This window comes from Eucyclogobius newberryi, unplaced genomic scaffold (genome assembly GCF_026437365.1).
Source record: "Eucyclogobius newberryi isolate DKJ021-1_F unplaced genomic scaffold, fEucNew1.0.hap1 SCAF_21, whole genome shotgun sequence".
Taxonomy (NCBI): domain Eukaryota; kingdom Metazoa; phylum Chordata; class Actinopteri; order Gobiiformes; family Gobiidae; genus Eucyclogobius; species Eucyclogobius newberryi.
The window spans coordinates 26,982,777-26,995,546 of NW_027315846.1; positions in this window are offsets into that span (position 1 = coordinate 26,982,777).

Consider the following 12,770-nt stretch of genomic DNA (forward strand, 5'->3'; position numbering starts at 1 on the left):
AGTGCAAATGCAGAATAGAAATAATAGACACTTACTGTATGAGAGGTTCTGTCTATAAGAGATTTTGTTTATAAGAGTTCTTCTATTAAGAGTGTTCTTTAAGTTATCTGTCCTTTTCCTCTGTATCTTCCTACGTTGCAACAATGACATTTCTCCATGTGTGGACAATAAAGGAATATCTTATCTTATCAAATGTCACATGTCTTAATCTAATTCCTTCCCTCTCTCCCTCTGTCTTGTACAGATACACTTTCCCTCAAACCCTCTGCAGCCCGGAGCACGGAGCGACACCGACGCACAGTCAGCAGGGAGCGGTGCGGGCAGCACGGAGCGGTGAACATTTTTTGGTGTCCCACTGCCATCCTCAAACCTCAGCCCAGCGAGAACACTGTACCTTAAATTTCATTATGTACATATCATGCCAAGTGTTCAATGTTTTGTTGTTTGTGTTGCATTGAATCACCTGTGAATTCTGTTTATCAACAAATGGCAATAAACCCTATTCCGTTTCTGATTCTGAATCTTTGATGCTACTTAGGGCCTTTTGTAATCGAAGTATTTCCATTTTAATATAGTTACTTCTAATTCTGATGCAAGTCCAGTTCAAGTCCTGACACTACATCAATAAAACAACACTACTCTTGAGTCTTTAGTGACAGCTGTAGGGGGAAGGTGGTGTCAGTGTGACAGGGGGAGGGTTTATCCCAATGAGATGCAAATGAGCCCCCCTGTGACTCTGGGCTCACTTCTCTGGGTGAGAATCTTTAGAGGCAGTTTTCCCAGTAAGAGGAATTCAGAGTTGTATACATTCAAATGACCACAACTTACTCAAATATGATCAGATGTGCATGAGTGAGACATCATTGCATAGCTTTCAGAATCTGTGAATAACTCAAAATGTCTCCGGGTAGACTTATAACTGGTTTATCCACAGTCAGTCACATTTGAGTGTACATGTGAGACCATCAAATGAACTCAAGGAGTCTTTTTCTGGAGATAAAACTGAACACTGGGAGTTAAAAACTACTCTCATGTGGGGTAAAATAGAACTCTCATCTGGAGTTATTTTTAATGGGGTAAAAAACAACACTCACCTGGAGTTAATTTGAATGTGAACTCTTATTGTGTTAACAGTCAAAACTTAAATATCTTAAAAAGATTAATACAGAAAAAGACTACGAAAAACATTGATTGTTATACATTTTTATTTTAAAAGTATGTTTGTGTCATGGAATTGAGACATGCACCGATGCTATTCCCTAACACATAGAGAACACAATTCAACTTAGAATATGAAACGACACAGAAATATCAGACTATGGCAAGCTTGGGAGAAAACGCGGGGCTGCGTCAGCCAGGCCGTTGTAAGCAGCCTGGCTGACCCTCCTGCGTCTCACCCCGTTTTTTCCCATGCTGGTTGGTTTTATTAGATATTCTGGAATAGGCGGGTCACATTTCTCATTGATCAGCTTCACATCAAGGCACTTGTTTTACAGCTGGTATTTTTCCTAGAGATCAAGCCTTGGGTAAACATTACCCAAACTCCTCTGGGCTGTCACCCCCCCCCGGGGCAACATTCTTTACAACACCTTCACAAACAAATGCTGTCACACACCCATTTTTCTCTGAGACTAATGATGCAGATAAAATATCACTATTATGCAGATAAAATACATCACAGAAATATAATCATATATTCACATTTTATCACAGTTTGACTTTTGATTTTTTATCACAAACTGTAAACATGTTACACCAAACCAAATACAATGTGCAAACATTAAAAGCAATGCACAAATGTCTGACAAGATTTGTCATTAACATGAGGTAGACTTTAAACCTTCAATTTATTTGTTTTTTGTTTTTTGCTCACGCTTTTGCGTGTTCAGGTGACGCCATAGACCGGCGAGGCAACCGCCCTTCGCTGGCAGCTGTCCGACGCCTGCTGGACAGAGAACGTTGGGCAAACAATCGACCGAGCGCAAAAGAGCTCTTGGAGAGCTGGGTTGAACCTGCCACCCCAGAGCAGCACACATGGTCAGATTTGTGATGGAGCAGAGCTGGCGGGGACTGGCTGTGCAGGATTTTGGAGCTAAAGGAAAAGGTATATGACTCGTGATTAGTTTTCACGATATTCCCGTTTGTGTGAAAGTAAAATTGAAACGTGCCGCTTGTACGGTGATGTCGGGGGCTGTTACGAGCGGTTACCGTACGGCTCGGACTTGTTGAATCTAAATTAAACTACTGTAAAGCAATAGATCGTGTTAGAGCCGGGTTCTGGTCAAATATTGCATAATTTATACTTCTCTCACACGTACCCACCCTCTTCAGGTGTCACTGCTTTGGTTCCTTTATCGTCTGGCTCGGTCATTTGTGACTACCACGGGGAGCTGATATCTGCCTCCGAAAGAAACGCGAGGGAGCAGTCTGGATACCTTTTCTTTTTCAAGGATTTACACCTCGATGCCACGGCCTTCTCGTGCAAATGCCACCCGCGGCAGGACACGTTTGTACGTAGACTGAATCATTCCAAAAGAAAGCCAAATGTGAAGCCCAGACTTGCTGATCTTCCGTTCTCTGAGGGGGAAAAGACCGCGGCGTTGTTTTACGCCCTGAGAGATATTTAAGCGGGTGAGGAACTTCTCTGGGATTTCGGCGTCAGAAGAGGATCGTACCGGGGAGAAGGCAGAGACCTGCTCTTGCTCTACAGCTAAAACATATTTTCTGGGGAGGAGTACTGGACAGTGCACCGACCGGGGACTCTGTTGTTCTACTGGGGGACTTCAACGCCCACGTGGGCAATGACAGTGACACCTGGAGAGGGGTGATCGGGAAGAACGGCTTCCCCGATTTGAACCCGAGCGGTGTTCAGTTATTGGACTTCTGTGCTAGCCACGGATTGTCCATAACGAACACTATGTTCAGGCACAAGGGTGCATATGGCACCAGGACACCCTAGGCCGGAGGTCAATGATCGACTTTGTTGTCGTGTCATCTGACCTACGGCCGTGTGGGTGAAGAGAGGGGCAGAGTTGTCAACCGATCACCACCTGGTGGTGAGTTGGATCCGCTGGCGGAGGAGGAAGCCGGACAGACTTGGCAGACCCAAGCGCATTGTGAGGGTCTGTTGGGAACGTCTTGCGGAGCCCTGTGTCAGTAGAGTATTCAACTCGCACCTCCGGGAGAGCTTCTCCCATATCCCGGGGGAGGCTGGGGACATTGAGTCCGAGTGGACCATGTTCTCCGCCTCCATTGTTGATGCGGCTGCTAGGAGCTGTGGTCGCAAGGTCTCCGGTGCCTGTCCTGGCGGCAACTCCCGAACCCGGTGGTGGACACCGGAAGTAATGGATGCCGTCAGACTGAAGAAGGAGGCCTATCAGGCCACTCTGGCTTGTGGGCAGGCCAAGCGGGCAGCAGGTCGTGCTGTCGCAGAGGCAAAAACCCGGGCCTGGGAGGAGTTCGGGGAGGCCATGGAGGAGGACTATCGGTCGGCCCCAAAGAAATTCTGGCAAACCGTCCGGCGCCTTTGGAGGGGGAAGCAGTGCCTCATCAACACTGTTTACGGTGCGGGTGGAGACCTGCTGACCTCAACTGGGGATGTCATCGGACGGTGGAAGGAATACTGTGAGAATCTCCTTAATCCCTCAGTCACGTCTTCCGAAGAGGTAGCAGAGACCGGGGTCTCAGGGGCTGACTCATCCATCACCCAAGCTGAAGTCACTGAGGTTGTTCGCAAACTCCTCGGTGGGCTCCTGGGGTGGATGAGATCCGCCCTGAGTACCTAAAGTCTCTGGATGTTGTAGGGCTGTCTTGGCTGACACGTCTCTGCAACATCGCGTGGCGGTCGGGGACCGTGCCTCTGGACTGGCAGACCGGGGTGGTGGTCCCTCTGTTCAAGAAGGGGGACCGGAGGGTGTCTTCCAACTACAGAGGGATCACACTCCTCAGCCTCCCCGGTAAAGTCTATTCCAAGGTACTGGAGAGGAGAATCCGACTGATAGTCGAACCTCAGATTCAGGAGGAGCAGAGCGGTTTTCGTCCCGGTCGTGGAACACTGGACCAGCTCTATACTCTCCATCGGGTGCTCAAGGGTTCATGGGAGTTTGCCCAACCAGTCCACATGTGCTTTGTGGATCTGGAGAAGGCTTTTGACCGTGTCCCTCGGTGTGTCCTTTGGGGGGTGCTCCGGGAGTACGGGGTCCGGGGCCCTTTGCTCAGGGCTGTCCGGTCCCTGTATGACCGGAGCAGGAGCTGTGTTTGCATTGCCGGCAGTAAGTCAGACCTGTTCCCAGTGCATGTTGGACTCCGCCAGGGCTGCCCTTTGTCACCGGTTCTGTTCATAGTTTTTATGGACAGAATTTCTAGGTGCAGTCAGGGGTCGGAGGGTGTCCGGTTTGGGGACCACAGGATCTCATCTCTGCTGTTCGCAGACAATGTTGTCCTGATGGCTCCATCAACCCGGACCTGCAACATGCATCCCAGCCGAGTGTGAAGCGGCTGGGATGAGAATCAGCACCTCCAAATCCGAGGCCATGGTTCTCGACCGGAAAAAGGTGGCTTGCCCTCTCCAGGTGGGAGAGGGCAAGCCAAGTGGAGGAGTTCAAGTATCTCGGGGTCTTGTTCACGAGTGAGGGAAGGATGGAGCGTGAGATTGACAGGCGGATTGGTGCAGCGGCTGCAGTGATGCAGTCGCTGCATCGGACTGTTGTGGTGAAGAAGGAGCTGAGTCGAAAGACAAAGCTCTCGATTTACCGGTCGGTCTACGTTCCTACCCTCACCTATGGTCATGAGCTTTGGGTAATGACGAAAGGACAAGATCGCGGATACAAACGATCGAAATGAGTTTCCTCCGCCGTGTGTCTGGGCGCTCCCTTAGAGATAAGGTGAGGTGCTCGGCCACACGGAGGGAGCTCGGAGTAGAGCCGCTGCTCCTCCACGTCGAGAGGAGCCAGCTGAGGTGGCTCGGCATCTGTTCCGGATGCCTCCTGGGCGCCTCCCTGGGGAGGTGTTCCGGGCATGTCCCACCGGGAAGAGGCCCCGGGGAAGACCCTGGACACGCTGGAGAGACTATGTCTCTCGGCTGGCCTGGGAACGCCTCGGGATCCCCCCGGAGGAGTTAGAGGAAGTATCTGGGGAGAAGGAAGTGTGGGAGTCCCTGATTAGACGGCCGCTTTTCGCAAACCGGCCCCGGATAAAGCAGTCGAAAATGGATGGATGGATAATACTTTTGTTCCTAATCTCTGTTTATGTACCAAATCTGTGTTGCAACACTGGAACTTCCCCATTGTGGTTTAGGGTTGATAAAGGGGCTCTTGTCTTATCTCTTATCCCTTATCATATCTATTATTTTTATTTATTTATTTTTTATTGCATTCTGGCACATAATAGTTAAATTATCATATTATACCAGAATGCACCCCCTGACTCCTTCTGTTTACCTATAAGATAAAATAAGATAATCCTTTATTGTCTACACATGGGGAAATTTCGGTGTTACAACGCAGTAGATACAGGGGGAAAGGACAGATAACTTATAGGAAGTTTGAACACATTTTTTTATGAGAACCTGAGTACCTGTGAGATTTTGGTCAAAATTACAGAATTGACAGAGACACGCGTAAATGCTTTGTATTTCTGAACTTCTTGGGAGTTTGTAAGTGTTCCTGTTTATTTCGTTTTAATGCATGACTGGGAAAACAAACTTTTAGGATAGAGGGATTTCCAACAGCGAGTTTGGCTGTGGTTTGCTTGTTGGCCACCAGATGCCAGCATAGAGGTGTACTAGTCCAACTTCCACAATATCTCTTTAGTCAACTTAAGATTTTGAATGTATCACGGTTGATGGAAGGTGTATTTTAATATGAATTAGCACTCGTAATCAGTTTGATTTCATAAAACTGTTAACGACATGAACTTTTAAAAACGAGATCAACCAGAAATGAATATGAAAACAAAATGCATCGAGCCAAAATAGTCATTAAAAATGTTAGAATATTCAAAACACGGTGGCAAAGCGCCAAGGGAGGAGATTGTGGGTTCGATTCCCGGGCCAGATCGTCTGCATATACCCCTGTGATATCGGGGGTTCTCTCCAGGAGCTTCCTCCCACTGTCCAAAGAATCAGAATCAGAATCGAGTCAATGACCAAAATTCACAAACATAGGAACTTGCTTTGGAGATTCGGTGCAGCATAATGAACAATGATAATAATGACCCTAACCCTAATGACCCTAACCCTAGTGAACAGATGCGTGAGCAAATGCGTTTGTCTCTGCGTGTGGAATTCAGTACTGCGTTTTGACCCTTTAAATACCGCAACGTACGTTTTACCGTAGGCCACAGCTCAGAAGTTGGTTTTGTAAAATACCGAGACTATCACGCTGGTCAAACGGACTCAAACACTACACTGAATGGAGAGAACTGAAAAGACAAAATGTATAACTAAAACTCCTCTGATGGACAACGAAACAGGACAGTTCGACAATCAAGCAGAGAGGGAAGGGAGAAAGGGAGCCTATATACCAGCTATATATATATATATATATATATATATATATATATATATATAACAACTATATATATATATATATACATACTATGGTACTATATATATATATCACCAAACCGCGGACTCCGGTCCAGATACGGACCGAGTGATGGTTCTGTCCGGACCCGTGACCGGCGGTAAATTCACGAGATAAAGTCGTTTTCATGGAAAAAATTTTTTGTCTACGGGCGTGGCTATATTGACACGGCGCTGCTACTCCAATAAATACGACAATACGGCATGCCAGGGCTTCAGCGCACCTGTTCAGCCCCGCCGCGCGCCCGCTCCCTCTGCCGCGCGAGTGAGTGACAAACGATAGAACTTCAGATCAACAAACACGATAGACCAGGCCTGGCCAACCCGCGGCTCTTTGCCTGGTTTCATGCGCAAGCCTCGAAATAACGGGCCGGACACGGTCAATGACCGGCGCAAAAATCAGTCTTGACCGACTCCAAAATCAAGGCTCCGGACATAATGACCGACCAATTTTTCGCGTAATATATATTTTTAATAGGCAAAAACAGCGCTGTGAACATGCCCAAAGCGCTTCCTATGCACAAACTCGGGCGCGCGATTACAGTCTACAGTACACGATTATTGCTGTAGTTATACAGCGCCGGAAGGCAGCGGAGCGTACGTGCGCGCGCAGAGCACGTGTGCACGCGGAGCGCATGTGTGCGAGCGCAGAGCATGTGTGCGCGCGGAGAAAATGGCAGATAAACACCACGCTGCCACTTTCAAACATAAACAAAAAACAGCGGCTGCAAGGACACTCAAGACCAGGGGTGTCAAACATCCGGCCATCCGGCCCGCCAAACGTTTTAATCCGGCCCGCCGAACATTTTGAATTAATATTAAAAAAAAATTTAAAAAATCTTTTTTTTTTTTTTCGTTCATAGAACCGTAGTTACTTCCGTAACCGTTGTCAGCGCTAAAACTACACGTCCCACAATGCCGCTGGTGGCCGCCCCTCCCCCGCACGGCTCTTCACTGCCGTGTGTACTGCGGAGGAAGAAGTGCTGAGAGAAGTAAGACACGCGTTTGCGCACTTTACAGCACTTACGCACCTCAGAGCAGAGGTCTGAGCGAGGACAGAGACGTGTGGCTTTATGAAACACGTGGAAGAAAATAAGAAGACTTTTAGAGGTGTGCTAAAAGTCGAGCTAACAACAAGAAAACTAACTTCTGTGATAGTAGAAAAAGCTTCAGTTGTAGTCATCTGGATTCAGTTAGAAAAAATAGACGTGAAGCTTTTTCTACTATGGAACACGCCTGGACGAATGAGGGATTACACCGACATAACTTCTGTGATGATGCTCTGGGAGGAAAATATCCTCTACAAACCTGGACAGATCAGGAGCCACAAGTAAAAACACAGGTCAGAGTGTAATAAAGTAAGAACATGACTGTGTCCACACTAATGTGACTGTGAACAACATCATTTGAAATACAATATTTTTCAGTTCCAAATACCTATTGAAGGCACACACACACACACACACACACACACACTCATATACATACACACTGAAAGCACACGCACACTGCCTTGATCCACAGCCCGGTAAAAACATCGTCCCAAGCGGAGGGAGGCACGGGGGACAGTGGTTGTTGCAAGCAGAACCAGAACCAACACCCACTGCGGATATCTACTGGGCGCTACTCGAACCAGAGACTCCTGCCACTGGCTCCTGTCCTCGAAGCCCTATTTTCCGCCCCCCCCCCGATGCCTTGCACTGCACACTTTTCTATGATAGAAATGCTGACACAATTTATGAGGACGAATTCAAAGCAATTGATGGTCACACATGGATGTTAACATCCATTCACAATTCTTGCAGGCCCTGAGGGTGTGGCAGTACACTGCACCCTGACACCAGAACAATGGTACAAAATGACTGACACTGCCGTCCCGCACATTTCTCTTGTCCTGTCACCAGGACATGAGGTTCGTCAGCTGGGCCCCATGACCAAAAAGGGAGTGGAGGCTCAGGACTGGCAAAAATTTGATCGGGCTAATGTACTTTACTCTCCATCCACAGACATGTACAAAATACTGTTATCTCCTGCCATTAACGCATCCACTCTTGAGTATGTTTATGTGACCAGGTACCACGGACGTGAGTGCACAGACCACGAAAAGACACAGGACATGCTGGAGACACTCCCCTCTGCCTTGTGGTCCAGTGGGCCCTTCGATGTGGGATCCTGTTCGGCCTGTGGACATCGACGTTGCTCCAGGTGCTCGCGTCTACAGGTCACAGTATCGTTGGGCTCCAGAGGCAGATCAAGGTATGGAAGAAACACTGACTGGACTGTGGGGAGTGGGTGTACTGGAACTGTCCAACTCGCCTTGGAACACCCCGCTAAGGCCGGTGCTCAAGGCAGATGGCGCTAGCTACAGGATGGCACATGACCTGCGAGCAGTGAATGACGTAACCACGACTCCCACACTACCAGTCCCTGACCCACACAGAATGTTAGCAACAATCCCACATGACTGCAAGTGGTCCACAGCGATTGATTTAGCAAATGCTTTCTTTTGCATTCCATTACACCCAAACAGTAGACATCTGTTTGCCTTCACATATATAGGTGTGAAACTGCAATACACGCGTTTGCCACAGGGGTTCAAAAACTCCCCTGGTCTGTTTAACCAGTGTCTAAAGTCTCTCCTGCAGGATGTGGTGTTGCCTGAAGGCTGCGTTCTACTCATGTATGTAGATGACTTGCTGCTTGCTGCACCGACCGCAGAAACCTGTCTGGGGGTGACTAAATGCTTGCTTTTCTGGGACTTTGTGGCTACAGCCGACACTATTTGCCCGCTTATGTCGAACGTACTGCGCCCCTCAGACTTTTGGCAAAAGACAAAGGCATTTCTAACCTGACCTCTCCTCTGGACTGGACAGCCGAAGCCGACCAGGCATTTGTGACTCTTGTACAGGACCTGGCGTGTGCATCCGCACTCGCCACACTCAGCCATTCTATCTAGACGCCTCTATGACCCCATCTGTGGTAAATGCAGTTCTGTTTCAGAAATCACAAGGCCGAAGAGATGTTCTCATGTACTGCAGCATCTCGTTGGATGCAGTAGAGGCGAGATCTCCACCGTGCATGCGGTTTGCGGCAGGACTCGCCAAAGTGATTCTGAAAACAGCGCATTTGGTGATGTCTCACCCACTCGTTGTGTTAACAGAGCATTCTGTGACTTCTTATGTTGCATCTGCGTCTTTCACACCCTCGTCTCTCAGACAAACACATGGACCTGCACACATTGGACCTAGGGCCATGATTCCAAAATTGACCATGTGGTGGCATCCAAGCATGAAAGACGTTTGCCACCAACATGCTAATAACTGTTCTACCTGTCAATTGTACAATGCTAGGACCACTCTGAAACCACTGCCAGGACAATTTGACCCACCCCTCTGGCCAGGTGCGGAGATCGTGATTGATTACACTGACATGATCAATCCTGTACAAGGTAAGCGATACCTTCTAGTCATTGTGGACACGTTTTCTGGGTGGCCCGAGGCTTACCCCTGCAAGAAGGAGGACTCCATCTCAGTGGTAAAGGCACTCACAAATCATTACATTCCTACACATGGGTTTCCGGCTAAAATCAGATCAGACAATGGGACACACTTCAACAGCAAACACCTGCAGCTTGTTGAAGCCACGCTCGGCCTTCAACATAAGTTCGGTTGTGTCTACCATCCGTCTTCGCAAGGTTCCGTCGAGCGTATGAACCGAACTTTGAAGGAGAAACTGGCCAAAATCTGCGCTAACACAGGCATGGACTGGGTCACGGCCCTGCCCCTGGCCCTGTTGGCAATAAGACAAACTGTTAACAGATCCACAGGTTTCTCTCCTTTTGAACTCAGGACAGGCAGACTCATGCCTGGCCCGGCCTCCTCGGTCCAGCCCCTAGAGGAGGTCCCCCCACATCGCCAGTCTTTGGCTCAGTACTGGAGAATGTTGCATGCTTTTTCCTCCGCTTTCCCTTCACAGATCAAGGACAACACGCCAGTTGAACCCCCTGGAAAAGATCTAGGTGACTGGACACAGGTGTATCTGAAGAGATACACTCGCAAGTGGTCTGAACCACGCTGGACTGGTCCACACAGGGTGACAGCGCGCACAAACACCGCTGTCCGCCTGGAAGGCAGAGGCACAAAGTGGTATCATTATTCGATGCTGAGACCTTACATTTCACCAACTGACTGAACATTTATTATTTTTTATCTATACTCTTTTTATTATTACAATTACATTTTTGATAAGTTCGTTCCTCTCTTGACGCATATTATGTGGCTTTTTAATAGTCTGGGGTTTCCCCAGACCAAGAGAGGGAAAGTAGCAGGCGCTACAGTTGTGATTTTAATATGTGCTTACGTCATAACCATGCTATGGTATGAGGAAAATTTTGCAGGTATCCAGAGTGACGGTGATGGCAGTACAGCGAGCAGAAAGCAGACACAGAAAGCATATGAGTGCAACGGAACCGTGGTATATAAGGTACTAGCAGTCAGTGCTGTACATTCATCCCTAATAATACTCAGCCTGGAGGTAAATTGACCCGAGTTATTGCCGGACTTAGGACTCAAAAAGATGAAAGACCACTCTGGTGTAGAGACAACAATATTTGACGAATGGCTGTCTGTTTTTGGCAAATATAAAGCTCTGGTTTCCGCTGTACTCCTGTCTGTCTTTGCTGCCATCATGGTCCTCTGTGGTTGCTGTTGTATTCCATGTATTAGGACTCTGCTGACCCGCCTCATAGACAGAGCGCTGGGTGAACGGGACCAACGAGGTCAGTATGCTATGCTACCCGTTGAACCACCCGCTCCCGTGGCGGAACATGACGACGTGGCTTTGGTGTGAAAATGCTTAAACAACTAATGTGAATGTTTCTTGGCATGTTGATTAATTGGAAGGTCTGATTCTCACATAGGCTCTTTGTTATAAAGACAGTGTCCTCATGTGTCTCTTGTTAGTTAAAGCCATGCTCTGAAAGTTGTACTAATTTTGCTTGCTTAGGCCTTTTATGATGTTTTTTTTTAATGTTTATTTAATTATATGTTGTATGTACTAGATTTGATGGTTCGATTTTGTGTTTACGTTGATTTTTACCTAGGCAAAACCCAGATATCTGTTATTGCACATTTCTAGAAACCTCTGTTAAGGCAATAAACCTTTCTACTTGGAAACAGTCGTTTCTCCTGGTCATCTCTCTCCGATGCATGAACAGGCAGAAGGGCACAAGACGTTGAACCCCTTCACTATTTAACAATATTTAACAATAGACTAAATGTTTATCTCTGTAGATCAACTCTGAAGTTGTAATGCATATAAACTGAAGCACAGAGTTGGTGAAGTTACACTTGTTTTTCTTAACACATTTCAGTTTATGAGAACAAACGTGTTTGTAATTTATTTTAATTGATCCAGTAATTGCTTCAAAAACAGCGTAGGCTATATAAAGTTATTTATTTCGTATATTTTTTTATTGTTTTATTTTTTACGTTATGTTCGGCCCGCGACCCAGCCTGAGCGTCGAAATTCGGCCCGCGGCCCAAAATGAGTTTGACACCCCTGCTCAAGACTATCACTGTCAATAAATGGCATCATGATGATCTTGCTAAGTTTTGTGCCCGTGACTGGCTAGAGTATGATGAGAACAAAGGTGTTGTCATCGCTCTAAAGTGCAAAGTCTGTCATGAGTTCTGTAGAGAGATAGAATCCCTCAGTTTTTTAAAAAGTTAACACTGTGCAAGGGAGTAATATATATTGTTGAGTGACCAGTTTTGATGTTAAAATGATGAGCGAGAAATGTTAAAAACAGTTCATTTTTCATTAATGATGTTACTCTGTTTTCCTTTCCTTCTGACCGATTCAGAATTAGCCAAGGTACCAAATGATCGGTACCTGTCATGTTGACAGGGACGTAAAAAATATTATTTCAAGGCTCTTTTACGTTCATATCAACATTTGTGTTTGTTTGTGCCAGACGGCGCTCTCGCACGGGGATCTAGATCACCGCGCGTGCGCCGCTCGACCGCACGCATCGCATCATAACTTTCCTGCGCCTCTCACGAAGTGGAGCTTCGGCTTTCTCCGGACCACGGCTCGGCAGCCAATCAGAGCCATGCACACAAACCTTGTCGACCAATCAGCGCGCAGCATGCAAATTTGTAAAACAGTAACTGTCATGGCGCGGGCC